The sequence below is a fragment of the Podarcis melisellensis genome (assembly GCF_964234715.1).
Source record: "Podarcis melisellensis genome assembly, chromosome: 11".
NCBI lineage: Eukaryota > Metazoa > Chordata > Lepidosauria > Squamata > Lacertidae > Podarcis > Podarcis melisellensis.
The window spans coordinates 48417836-48430438 of NC_138543.1; the positions used below are offsets into that span (position 1 = coordinate 48417836).

The window sequence follows — 12603 nt, forward strand, 5'->3', positions numbered from 1 at the left end:
TCTTAGAGCATGATATACATTAGGAGGCTTAGTTTGGTCAGAATTGAGTAAACATTTCCAGATGCATTACTTCTGGTAAAAGAGCCAGCATAGCCACTAGAGGGCCACGAAAAATCTGTGTCCCAGGCTTCTTAGACTCCTCTACCCATGTACTATCTGAAACCAAGGGGGCGCACTGGTTGCCAGATGTGAGATTTTTTTTGCAGCTCTTCTACCCCACAAGCAGGTGTATAATCTATAATTAAAATACACAATAAAACAATTCCACCAAAAAGTTCAAAGCGTCCATAATTAAAACTTCATCAAGACTTTTAAGCCGAGATCTTTCCCAGGACTGCATCTGTACTGGAATTATCTTTAAGATGTTTGTTGTTAATCTTTTGTCACTGGGCTCCTCTGGGAAGAAGGGCAAGACATAAATTTAATAAGTAGAATTGCAATGGGGGGGGAAATTGCAATGAAAGAAGCTGGTTAAACAGCATTTAGAATAGTTAAAAGAGGAATTAAAACGATTCCAGGTCAAGAAGTTCCAAGTTCAGGGGAAAGCTGCATGTATCAGGAAAACATATCCTGGTGTTCCACCCCACTCCACCCCTCCTGGCCATCTTGAATGTGATTTCTTGGTGAATCACTGAAAACAATCAAGCTCAGTAACTCAGCCAGGATTGATTCAGCTCACTTCCTGACATGTCAAGGGAGCTGTGTAAATTAGCCCATATAGTTTTGGGGGAGGCGGCAGGGGGCAGGGAAGGAGGAAATGGATTTTATCGAACACTCATCCCTTTTCACCACCTTACAGAAGTACCATTGCTCTCCTCCAAAACCACAAGCCAGCCAGAGCTGATATCACACAAATGCATATTTTATGAAAACGATAAAAGCGAGCATTTAACTAGCATTTCCCTCCTTTTCTCTTCAGTCTCTATTTGCCCATCTCTGCAGCCGGTAATAATTTGCTAATGGGTTGTGACTACAGAACACACCTACCTGTGGTGTTAAACGATGAGGAGGAAGGATCTTAAATTGCACCTAGATCGGAGCCGGGTCAAAACCAGCCTTCTCCCAACTTTACGCCTACAGACGCTTCGGATTACAACACCCACCCGTTGGCTGCCAGCACAGCTGGGAGTTGCAGTCAAAGACATGCGGAGGGCAGGTCAAGGCCAATTGGGAATCTTCTGGCATGCAAGGAATGGGAGAAGGAAGCCATTCGCTCTCATTTCTGGAGTCAACATGCCTGCAATCAGCCGCCTCCCCTGACCCATGTACATCAGAACAAAGGTGAATCTATCAATGCACACTCTGGCAACAGCAAAAATGCATTACTTATTGGGTGGTCCATGAGTTCCCTTTTTCTTTTTTAAAAGAAGAACCATTTAAAGCAGTGTGGTACAATGCATATATATACCATCTCTGTTAAAATGCTCCAGGAAGCGATGGGAGCATTCAGATGGAGGGGTTTGAGTAGGGATTTTCAACAGCACTACAGAGTAAGGTGACAAACAGTCCCAGCACAGGCCCAAGTGTTCCTCAGCCTATAGCTGCCATTTACATTCAAGAGAGAGAAAATGCATGTTTACCGCGTCCATAAAATAAATGCCACATGTTGTTTAGCCCTCAACCTTGCGCCTCTTTTTCTGGTTTGTGTATGATGCAACTGTAGCCTCTGCTTCAACTCTGCAGGCATTTAAGATTCTGGCTTCTTGACAAATCACACTTGGCAGATTCTGGGGACACCACCGTCCAATCCTATAGAGAGACCATCTACCTAGGAATCCAGATTTGCTTATGTTCGTTGCCAACAGCCCAATGCTGACAATCTGGCTAATTCATTTGGGAAACTGCGGTGTTTGCACTGCACTGTGTAGTTTGATGGATTCGAGTCCAATAGCTTCGAGACAAAACACAGCTTGGAAAAGAGGGCTGCCTCTTTAACCCAATTCTTTTTGGCGTCTTCTCAATGCCCCTTAATTATGCTTTTCGAAATCGCCCTTGAGGATGATCAAATCGCAAACTTGCGCAGAGAGAAAGAATAGGAGCAAAGTCTGTTGCAAACCTTCTTGGACCAGCTCCACCTTCTCCCTCAGGAACAGAATTACGAAAGCCAGCTGTGAGGCAGAGCTTTATATACACAACTGCTTATGATCACCCTCGACAGATTGCAACCAGACATTCACTTGGCCTGTGTCTACATCATTTCCTGCCTCCCCTGAAATTCCAGGATGCAACGTGGTTAACCCTTGTACTAATCTCCTGCTGGCCTTGTAGACTCTGCTTCAAAGGATGAAGTTGTCTTTATTCCCAATGAGACAGTGTAAAGAGGGACAGTGGATCGGAGCAGAGCCTACCTTGCAGTAGTGCCTCTTGGATACGACTATCATTCCTGGGTTTGCAGGCCCCGACACAAGGGCAGTAGTGGGAAGAAACGGAGGGTGGGGCATTTGATGGGAAGAGGGGCTCTGCTCATTGTGCCTCAACTTCAGCCACTTTGGAAAGGGGAGCAGGGATGCCCACTCCTCTCCCCAACAGAGAGGAAAGTCTCAGTGGAGGCTAAGCCTGTAGGCAACCCAGAGAGAAGGTAACTCAGGAAGTGTCATCAACTGATTAGGAGCCTGAACAAAAGGGTGTAGCATTGCTGACTAGAACCAGGTGCCATTTCTGCAATCGGGACTCACTTCTGAAGCACACACTTTGACATCCTTGCAAACTGAGCGAGTCTCTTGAGTGAGCACGCCATGCCTTGTCTTTAAAAGCTTGGTGAGCAAGTCATGGAAGCTGTTGAGACATCTTCGTTGCTTCCGTCCAGTTCTGAATGTCTTGCGTGATTCCTGAATCATGACTCCCAAACTCTGTGTCTGTGCCAAACCTGCACCATCATTTGCCTGAACAAATATCTATCTCTTACTTGCATGTAACAGCTGCTCTCTGCATGTGTTGGGCATGAAGCAAGACACTTAACTCTGGAACTAGATCCAAAAGTCCCCAATGAGACGCTCCCGAGACCCCTGGGAAACTCCTGCATCAGAACATGGACCGAATGATGATGCCTATCACTAGGCCCTCAATGGAACTTGGTTTAGTAAGCATCTCCAGATCCTAAAGTATAGGTGGCCTAGTAGTCAATGTCCTCCACAAATTATTGGTCTCCACAGCCCATCAACTAAAAGCCAGCACAGCCAACGGTCAGGGATGATGGGATGGGTGTTGTAGTCCACTAACTTCTGAAAGACGTGGGCCTTTTTAAAGATGCTGCAGGAATTCAGGAAAAGGGAGGATTTACAGGGGTTTAACACTATTATATAGTTATTTATACCCCACCTTCTTCCTTGACAGGACCCAAGGCAACATTGCTGTTTGGGCCTATGCCTGATGCATGTCTTCAACATGCCTTGCAGTCTCGGAGTCTGTGACTCACATCCTCAGTCAAAGCAACACCATCATTATATAAAACTGACTGTGGCTTAAATCTTAACCAGTGATGCATTATCATCAAGCCTACTCAGACATATAATTAAGTTATCTAGATCTGGCTGAAAATATATGCGTCTCATTGATAATTTTATTATGTGCAACAGTCAAGAAAGTTTTCTGATTAAGGGGTCTACAGTTTCCCTCCCCCCTAAATACATACGGGGCAGCCAAGTTCTGGTCAATAAGTTGCACAGGTCTCTCAAATAATTCCGATACTGAGCGAAATGAGCAGGAAAACAATTAAGCTGGGGAAGGGGGAGGTAGCTTTATGCATGCTCCAAATGCGCAAATGAATGGTCACATGCACACCATGCATTTAAAGCATGCTGCTTCTCCCCAAAGAATCATGGGAACTGTAGCTTACCCCTCCCAGAGTTATGGTTTACAGCACCCTTAGCTAACTATAGTTCCCAGAATTCCTTGGGGGAAAGCCATGTAATTTAAATGTATGCTACAGATGTGTCCCAACAGAGCAGTGGTTCTCAAAGGGTGTGGCAGGAGAAGATGGCAAGTGTGGCAGGAAGATTCAAGGACAAACCAAGAAACATTTAAACATTTCAATGCAGCATGGATATACAACTAGAACCAGTATCCACAGCTCTCCTCCAGAGCACTGGCTATTCTATGTAAGTTCTCCACAACACAGGAATTTTCAACTCCCGACAAATATGGAAGATCAGAAAAGAGAAAGGCCCATTTGTGTTGATGAGCAGATGAGGGTTTGTCTCAAATTAGACCTAATATAAATGAGATGACCCGGCAAAAGCAAGCTCATACCTCTCACTGCGTTTATAGATCCTTAAAGTTCATGTGTAAGAGGCTCATTTATAATTATTTTGTGGGAATGATTCTGCATTGTTTCATACTTTCTGGCTGTCCCGCGATCATACTATAAAGTTGCTGTGTTCTGTGTTATGAATCAAGGAGTTGATTGTTTTCCTTTTCCAACGTTATTTCTTATCAATATAAAAATTCGGTCTGGTGCGAGCAAATTTTTATTCTGAAAGTGCGGCCCAGAGGAAACAAGTTTGAGAAGCACTGCAATAAAGAGACTTCACATTCATTCCTTTTCCCCATCATCTGTCAAAGCCAGTAAGAGGAGACGACTGCAAGGGCACTTTGAGCATCTCAAGCCAAGCTACCAAGCAGGGAGGGCTAAGTCTTGGGTGAGACGGAATGGAGGACAGAGAACTGAGGTTTGTGCTGAAGAGAGCTAGAAGAAAACTTTCCTGGGGATGCGATGACGGTCAGTAGCTTAGATTCCATCAGGCTGTATGGTAACTAGAGGAAAAGAAGAAAACAAGGGCCTCTCCATCAGCTCTGCTGAGACAGTAGCAACTTTGGGCTCCTCTTCCTGTTTCGATTCCTGTTAAAGTAAGTTTGTAGACAATATATAGTGCCTGGGTTAGCTTGTTTCCTCTGATTTCCTTTCCCGCGGTGTCTTTGTAATCTTGGGGGGGAAAGGGACTACCTTATTACTGTCCTGTATGTTGCACTGCTCGGCATAGTTCATAGCTTCTCTGAGTTCTTCAAGCCCCTTCGCCACGGCAAGGCAGTGATCCATGAAGTTATAGTTAAAGCTATGGTTAACTATCGTATAGTTAAAGCTATGGTTTTCCCAGTAGTGATGTATGGAAGTGAGAGCTGGACCATAAAGAAGGCTGATCGCCAAAGAATTGATGCTTTTGAATTATGGTGCTGGAGGAGACTCTTGAGAGTCCCATGGACTGCAAGAAGATCAAACCTCTCCATACTGAAGGAAATCAACCCTGAGTGCTCACTGGAAGGACAGATTGTGAAGCTGAGGCTCCAGTACTTTGGCCACCTCATGAGAAGAGAAGACTCCCTGGAGAAGACCCTGATGTTGGGAAAGATGGAGGGCACAAGGAGAAGGGGACGGCAGAGGACGAGATGGTTGGATAGTGTTTTCGAGGTTACCAGCATGAGTTTGACCAAACTGCGGGAGGCAGTGGAGGACAGAGGTGCCTGGCGTTCTCTGGTCCATGGAGTCACGAAGAGTCGGACACGACTAAACGACTAAACAACAACAACAACATGTTGCACTGGGGTGCGATGGGTCTCTCTCAGCTTCAAATAAATGACTTTAAATGGGGGGTAGGAATTGAAGGAGGTCTGTCAACATTTGAGCAACGGTGGCTCAATGGAGCTTCCATGTGCAGAAGCCGAATACTTATGAACATTAGATGCACTAGTGCAGAGTTTCCCAAACGTGGGTCTCCAGCTGTTTTTGGACTACAACTCCCATCTTCCCTAGCTAGCAGGACCAGTGGTCAGGGATGATGGCAGACCATGCTGGAAATACAATGCTGAATGAGATGGACCTTTGGTCTGATCCAATTAGGAAAAATTGTAATAATCACATATAAAAGAAACAGTATACAAGAAGTAAATAAGGAGGCCATTTACAGGATAAAGGAAGTCTTTTATTTTTATGGTATGCTTTCTTTGTGTAAGTGGATAGGAGTTTAATTTTGATAATTAAATTGTCAATAGTGGTGGGTTTGTTTGTATGTATCAGTTGTTGTGGACTATGTTGTAAATAAAGTTTAAATATTTTTTTTTTAAAAAAAGGATCTTCTTACAATTAAGTAGCAGGGCTGAGGAAACTCTGCCCCTCCAGATGACAAAAGACGCCTTCAGCCCCATCCAGGATGGCCAATGAAAGGCATGGGATGCTGTGAGTTGCAGTCCAGCCAAAAAGAAAAGATATATATCAAAGCTTATGATAAATTCCTCACCAAAGACACCTGAGTATGCTTAGTAGCCGTGGAATAAACAGAAAGGTCCAGTGTGCTGTAACTGCGAAAAGGTGAAGCGTGTTGCTAATAGCACCAAGGTCACAGGTTTGATCCCCGTATAGGACAGCTGCATATTTCTGCATTGCAGCGGGTTGGGCTAAATGATCCTCAGGGTCCCTTCCGAGAATTGTGAAGAATCGTGAGAACAGAGATGCAGAATGCAGTTGTCAATATAAAAAAAATAATAAATAATAATACTCGGGGGAGATCATGTTTTTGTTCGTCATTAAAAGTATGTCTTTTTGTGTTTTTATATTGCAAACCATTCTGTGATCTCTAGATGAAGGATGGTATAAATAATAATAATAGTAATAATAAGGCAAGCCTGCGCTTGGAATGCTGTGTACATGTCTGAGCAAACAATATTGCTGAGCTGGGACGCGGGTGGCGCTGTGGTCTAAACCACTGAGCCTCTTGGGCTTGCTGATCAGGTCGGCGGTTCAAATTCCCATGACTAGGTGAGTTCCCGTTGCTCTGTCCCAGCTCCTGCCAACCTAGCAGTTTGAAAGCATGCCAAAAAGAGCACAGAGATAAATAGGTACTGCTCCAGCGGGAAGGTAAATGGCGTTTCTGTGTGCTGCTCTGGTTTTGGTGTTCCGTTGCGCCAGAAGCGGCTTAGTCATGCTGGCCACATGACCTGGAAAAACTGTCTGTGGACAAATGCCAGCTTCCTTGGCCTGTAAAGCGAGATGAGCGCCGCAACCCCGGAGTCATCCGCAACTGGACTTAACTGTCAGGGGTCCTTTACCTTTAGCTTTTTAGAAAAAGTTCAGAAAAGGACAAATCCCTTGTGAGGAAGGGTTAGAAGAGTTGGGGCCTTTTAGCTTAGAAAAAAAGGCAAGTAAAGGAGAACACGTTAGAGGTGTACGAGATTTACACATGGTAAGCGGAATCTGGATAGAGACGCTTTTCTCACTTTGTTGCAATGCTAGAACCCATGGTCAACCAATGAAGTTGAACACTGGAAGATTTGGGACAGAAAAAAGGAAGTCCTTCTGCACACAGTACAACTAATCCAGAATGCAGCAGCTAGACTAGTGACTGGGAGCAGCCGTCAAGACCAAACAACACCGGTCTTGAAAGACCTACATTGGCTCCCAGTACATTTCTGAGCACAATTCAAAGTGTTGGTGCTGACCTTTAACACCCTAAACGGCCTTGGCCCAGTATACTTGAAGGAGCGTCTCCACCCCCATCGTTCTGCCCGGACACTGAGGTCCAGCGCCGAGGGTCTTCTGGCAGTTCCCTCCCTGCGAGAAGTGGAGGTTACAGGGAACCAAGCAGAGGGCCTTCTCAGTAGTGGCACCAGCCCTGTGGAACGCCCTCCCTGCAGATGTCAAAGAAATAAACAACTATTTGACATTTAGAAGACATCTGAAGGCAGCCTTATTTAGGGAAGTTTTAAATGATTGATGTTTTAATGTATTTTTAATCTCTGTTGGAAGCTGCCCAAATTGGCTAATTAATATTATTAATAATAATTGTGTGGAAGTATGGAAATGCTGCCCTAAGAAGCAGTGGTAGCCACCAACTCCGATGGCTTTAAAAGACTGGACAAATTTGTGGAAGATAAAGCTATTAGTGGCCAGTGGCCATAATTACTATGTTCCACCTCCACTATTGGAGGCTGTGGGACTCAGAATGCCATGTGCTTGGGATCTCAGGAGGAGAGAGCCTTGTTGGACTCAGTTTCTGCTCATGGGCATCCAAGCTGGCTCTTGTGAGAAGAAGAGGAGGAGGAAGAGGAGGAGGAGGGGGAGTTTGGATTTGATATCCCGCTTTATCACTACCCGCTTTATCACTACCCGAAGGAGTCTCAAAGCAGCTAACAATCTCCTTTCCCTTCCTCCCCCACAACAAACACTCTGTGAAGTGAGTGGGGCTGAGAGACTTCAGAGAAGAAAGGTTGTTTTCTGCTGCTCCAGAGAAGCGGACACGGAGCAATGGATCCAAACTACAAGAAAGAAGATTCCACCTAAACATTAGGAAGAACTTCCTGACAGTAAGAGCTGTTCGACAGTGGAATTTGCTGCCAAGGAGTGTGGTGGAGTCTCCTTCTTTGGAGGTCTTTAAGCAGAGGCTGGACAACCCTATGTCAGGAGTGCTCTGATGGTGTTTCCTGCTTGGCAGGGGGTTGGACTCAATGGCCCTTGTGGTCTCTTCCAAGTCTATGATTCTATGATTCTAAGTGTGACTGGCGCAAGGTCCTCCAGCAGCTGCATGTGGAGGAGCGGGGAAGCGAACCCGGTTCACCAGATTATGAGTCCACTGCTCTTAACCACTACACCACGCTGGCTCTCAGAGCACTGATTTAGATGGGCGTTTGGTCAGACCCAGCAGGACCTTTTTGATATTCTTAGCATCTGGAACCTTCTACTATAGAGGAACAACATAATATGTAGGGGGAAATACACGGGGGGGGGGGCTTGACCTCCAAAGCTTATGAAGCTGTGACACTGCAATGCATGCTCCCAACTCCTAGGTACCCATTTCTGGGGTTCCAGTGGTGGTTTTTAGATGCTTGCATATAAAGAGCTAAAGAAATATTTCGGTTTCCTGGATGCCAACGTCAAAGGTTCCATGCTTTCAGTCAACGAGAGTGTCAGGAGTATTCTAGCACTTTGTTGGAATTGAACGTTGTGCTGTTAGAAACATTCCATGCCTGCAAATGGAGAGATATGCTCCCGCCCACCGCCACATACTGTTCTGGGGGTTCTCTCCCCATTGGCCAAGCCAATTTGGGTGGGGGGTGAGGATGGGGGTGGGGGAAGGCTCCTGCACAAGAAGAAGTCTTTATATGCAGGGCTTCCACTGAGGTTCATGCCCCCTGGGTCTGGGATTCTTAAACTTCAGAAAATTTTGCCTAACTTTAGCTTCAGTTGTGATTATAGAAGCATCAAGAGAAACAAACGGACAAGAAGTCACTCTGCATATCAGCAAAGCGGGTTATCTAAAGAAATGCAAAAGAAAACTGAAAAAAGATGCGAAGAGGAAAAGCCATAATACGTTCAAACCGAAGAGGGTTCAACGCCCAAGTGTCGCGCTGCTTTTGATCACTTCTCAGCTTCACCAGCCCTATTTGGGATATTTCCTTGAACCAATAACCTGGTGCAAACTGCTTCACACATTCAGGTTGTCAACTCTGATGTACATGCTGTGTGCAGATAGCTTCAAGAAGAGTATCAAAGAATGTGCACCAACCCTCTAGCAGAAATTGTCAATGCATGTTACCAGTTTAAACAAAATAAGAATTTATTTAGAAATATTTCTCAACTGCCCTTCAAGGATACCAAGGTGATGTACAATGCACATTAAAAAAAAAGGTACAAATGCAACACATCACACTGGGTAATTAACACAGTGTCCTACACATGTTGTTGGACTACAACTCCCATCAGCCACAGCCAGCATGGCCCATGGAAAGGGATGGTGGGAGTTGTAGTCAAGTATCATCTGGAGGACACCACTTTGACTACCCCTGGCGAACAACAAGGATAGGGAAACTGTGACCCTCCTGATGTTAGGAAGAACTTTCTGATGGTAAGAGCTGTTCGACAGTAGAATGGGCTCCCTCGAAAGGTGGCGGACTCTCATTCATTGAAGGTTTTTAAGCAGAGGTTGAACAGCCATCTGTCATGGATGCTTTAGCTGAGATTCCTGCTCTGCAGGGAGTTGGATTAGACAACTCTCAGGGTCCCTTCCAACTCCACAATTCTATGCTGTTGGATTATAAACTCCCATCATTCCTCATCACTAGCAATGCTGGGCGAGGCTGCTGCAGCAACATCTGCAACTCTTCCAATGGTGTTGGACTACAACATCAGGCCTACTACGCTGGATCAGAGATGACGGATGTTGTGGTCCAAGCAACTTCCAGAGGGACACAGGTCCCCCATCCCTGGCATGAATATCAGATTGATGGAGCACTCAAAGGATAATTTACTTCTGCCATTTACTAATATCCTGGGCCATGTTAAGGGCTTCTAAAGCTCAGGCTCCTCCCTGAAAGTCAGGAGACCATCAGGAACCATCTCCTAGGCATAGTAGGGTTCCTACTGGAATGGGAATTGGGAAAACTCTCACACATGTGTCAAAGTAGTTGGTCACACCCATGGTATTATTTGGATCCAGAAATAGTATTCTATTTACACTGGGGTTGGGGGTTTTTTGGGGGGGAGGGGAGTATTTCCTTTGCTGCAGCAGTGGTGAACGGATATCACTGGCAATTCATTGTTCAAGACACCCAGACGTAATCCCAGTGAACTAGGAAGAAGTAGGCCCTGGAAATGTTTGTGTCAACGTTTTCACACTTGCACAGACAAATCAATATCCTATGTGTACCCAGAGTAACACTTCCAGTGAAGACAAAGCAAATTGCTTTATTTCCGAGAAGACCTAAAAGCCATGAACTGATTCAGAATCAGCTACGAAGCAGATTCCAACATGAGCTCCTCCTAAGAAGACCAGCTCTCTCAAAAAAAAAAAATCAAAAAAATCTGCATTTCCAGCTTAAAATGATGGCCTACATGTGGAGGGGGTGAGAAGGTGGGTGACACAACACACACACACACAAACCCCAATCCTCAAAAAACTCTCAGAGAACAAAATGTTTGAATATATTATACAGAAACATCCAAAGAATCATAAACAATTATCTGTTCGGGTTTCTTGAGCTACAGCAAACAGTTCCAGCACAAAATGTAACTGAAAAGAAAGAAGGAATGCTTTGCAGTAAGGAAAAGAATAGAGAGAGCGCACACACGACACAGACACACATATCCATGCATAGTGCAATGTCTCTTCCAAACCCCAAATCCAGCAAGACCACTGCCACAAAATGAAGTGTTAGTACTTACAGTTTTATAAAAACCTTACAAAGCAGAAAGGTGATCTCATGTCACCCCAGGGATCTCAGCTGACCCTAGGGAGGAGAAAGACCCAAATGCAGACTAACCATCCATATTCTCCCCATTATGTTACATGGGCTGGTGCTGCCTAAAACAGCATTATCTACAGCCCAGCACCGAACCACTGTATATTGACATTAAATTCAACGCACAAAAATGGAATCACAGCACAGTTGTCCCTCTCCCCACCCCCAGCCATGCAAGCTATTTAATGCCCTGTCAGATCTGAGACGCACAAAACAGTATACCTGGTGGGTGTTTTTTTTAAATAAAAAAACAACACCTCCATATCAAATGTCTGCTGGCTTTAAGAGACCACATGCAACTTTCAATACACTGCAATTTATTCCTTAAATACCTTATGTCATCTGCAGCACAATCGGGAAATAAAGAGGTTCCTTAATGCTTGTGTCACCCTCTAACTGCAGCCAACCTTGCCTGTCACCAGCCTCCATGGAACTTACCCAATCAAAATACTCCCAAGGCTTTTAAGATTGTCTACTTTATTCCGCTTGAATACAATGGACAACCTAAATTTCAAACTAGATCAGGACAATTTTTTTCATCCTACTGTTTATCCTCCATCTTTATTTGGGTTCCTTCTCTCCGCACATCCTCCCCCCCCCCCCCGTTTTCTTTCTTTTTTTTCCATGACTGCAGATTTATAATACCAGCTGCCAGCTAGGGCAGGCTGGATTTTCAGAAACATCATAATGCACGTAAAAATTCCAGCGTTCCTGACGATTTCCTGTTTTAGGAAGTCACAGTTTTCTAGCCACAGAACCCCCAAAGGCAAAGAAATGTTTAGTGCTCCAATATAATCTCTGAGAGCCTTTGTTCTTCCTTTTGCCACATTCCTTATTGCTTTCTCCTACCTCCCCCGCTCCCTTTCTCTTGAGTCTCCAGCTTCAGTAGAAGATGCAAAATGCCTGCTCTAATCCAAGCACACATTTATTTTTTAAGGAAGGAAAACAAATCTTATCCATTATCTAATGCTCTGAAGCTTTGAGTCAGGAGGAGACATTTCTTACCAGCTGATGTACTGTCCATCCGGTTTCCTATTTGTATGTAATTAATTCTCGAGTATTGTAATTCATGCTACTGGTAATCCACTGGAGTTCTACACAAAACCTTTAAAAAAAGGCATCCTCTCTGTTGGACTGCAAAAGCCTCCATTTACAATACAATTTTAGTAAGCAAAATGCATAGCTTATCTGGGATTTGTACACACACTCAATGTCTGCCTCAAAAACTCCTTTTCCTTACCTCTCAAAAAAACAAAAACGAGAGAGAAGGGAAAGGGACAAGGTTATTTAGTTTGGCCGAAAGAGGAAGGACATAAGAAATCATCACTTTTTTGATGATTAGATGGAAAATTATAAAAGTTCAATGGGCCAGTAATGCAA

The 12603-nt window shown here is 44.5% G+C and overlaps 1 protein-coding gene across 12 annotated transcripts in view; it reads right to left on the reverse strand.

The window, feature by feature from the left end:
• Positions 1-12603, reverse strand: part of ZNF532 (zinc finger protein 532) — a 51050-nt gene that overhangs the window by 33727 nt on the left and 4720 nt on the right. The window contains exons 1-2 of one of the 12 annotated variants that reach the window (XM_081929579.1): positions 11556-11635; positions 11147-11211 (exon numbers count right to left, since the gene is read on the reverse strand). The exons of 5 other annotated variants lie outside the window; for them this stretch is intronic. The gene's annotated coding sequence lies outside the window, so the exon portion shown is untranslated. 6 more of the 12 variants (XM_081929574.1, XM_081929584.1, XM_081929580.1 and 3 more) reach the window with 6 other exon arrangements.